Source organism: Nannospalax galili, unplaced genomic scaffold (assembly GCF_000622305.1).
Source record: "Nannospalax galili isolate Female #2095 unplaced genomic scaffold, S.galili_v1.0 scaffold233, whole genome shotgun sequence".
Lineage (NCBI taxonomy): Eukaryota > Metazoa > Chordata > Mammalia > Rodentia > Spalacidae > Nannospalax > Nannospalax galili.
In genome coordinates, this window is record NW_008333818.1 from 239,206 (window position 1) to 240,642 (window position 1,437).

The 1,437-nt window shown below is 65.7% G+C and overlaps 1 protein-coding gene across 2 annotated transcripts in view; it reads left to right on the plus strand.

Annotated features, from left to right (window-relative positions):
- Positions 1-644: 644 nt before the first annotated feature.
- Positions 645-1,437, plus strand: part of Ephb6 (EPH receptor B6) — a 15,438-nt gene continuing 14,645 nt past the window's right edge. The window contains exon 1 of one of the 2 annotated variants that reach the window (XM_008828606.3): positions 645-923. The gene's annotated coding sequence lies outside the window, so the exon portion shown is untranslated. The remainder of the gene's footprint in view (positions 924-1,437) is intronic. The other variant, XM_008828605.3, reaches the window with a different exon arrangement.

Sequence of the window (1,437 nt, forward strand, 5' to 3'; positions counted from 1 at the left end):
TCTCTCTCTCTCTCTCTCTCTCTCTCTCTCACTCTCTCTCTCTCTCTCTCTCTCGTCTCTCTCCCCTCGCTCTCCTGCCCTCCCGTACCCCTGAGATTTGTTTCTCCCCCACCTCCTCTCGCCCTTTCCCCTCCTCTGCTCACGCCCACCTTAGTTAGTTCAAACCTGAGTAAAGCCCCCCTGTTTTAGTTCCTAGAGTTAGGGAGGAGGAGGAGAGAGGGAAGAGGGGCGCTGGGCTTGGGCTTCAGCCCTGCCCTGGCATCAGCTGCCCAGCAGTTGCGCTTTGCACGACTCTTGCTGGAGCTCTAGCCTCTGGGTTTTCGATACGCCTGGCAGCAGCTCCCACTGGCGGCCTCCCTCGGGCTCCTCGCGCGTGCCATCCCCTGGGTCCACGTCTTCTCTGTTGGCCAGGACCCGCCGGAGGAGGCCGGTCCTCGCCGGCGCGCGGGCGGGCCCAGGACGCGCCCCGCATCCCCAGTGCGCACCCGGCCAGGGAGCGGGCGCCGCGCACTTGCATCCTAGTCTAGGAGGGCGGGCTCGGCTCCCGGAAGAGGGGAGAGGGAGGGTGGCCGAAGGGGCCGAGAGGGGCGGGCCAGGCTGGGAGGGACGTGGAGGGGGTGGGCCGGGCTGCGCTAGCTCCAGCCAGTGCTCCAGAGCAGCGGGCGTCGGGACCCACGACCGAGCTGGGCGACACCGGCCCCCGCACGATTTCTCCGGGCCCCGCCTCCGGAGCAGCCCTGCCTGCAGCCTCTGGTCCTCCCCAGAATACCAGAGACTCCCGGCGGCGAGTAGCCGCGGGCCTCAGGGGAGCCGGGTCCCTAGACACGAGAGGACGTGCTCGGCGCTGGGAGAGATCTGTGAGCTGCAGGTCCACTGCCGGGCCTCTGGGGCGCAGACCTGCGGAGCTTGATGCCGGAGAGAAGGTGAGCCTGGGATTTGGAAGGTTGGAGGATAGTGTGCCAGGAGACTAAGGGATTAAGATTTGCAAAGTAGATGGTCCCTCTAGCCCGGGCCTATGCATACCCTGGAGGGTGGCGGGGTGGGGGGGGCGCTCCTGGGGGAATGTTGAGTGCTCCTCTCCAAGGCGAGAGCGGGTTCGTCAGGAACTCTCCCTTCCCCGGACCTCATTGATGCAGCCATCCTGGGTGTCAGAATTTCTCCATCACGTTTTCAGCGACGCCCCCCCTTGCCTCTGGCTTGGGGGGGGTGAGGGGGCGCTCCTTATCTCGCAAAGGTCGGGCTCTCAGCGTTCTGAAAAGGTTTGCCCGTCCCTCTGACTCCTATGGCATCTCTCCAATCCCCTTGCTGCTGGGAGGAGCCAGGGGGATGATTTACACCTGCACCCCCCCCCCCCCCCCCATACCCCCCTGAAACCCTGGGGATCGCTGTTTGGATCTTGCGCCCGGGCCTTACGCACACCCCCTCCCACTTGCGCCC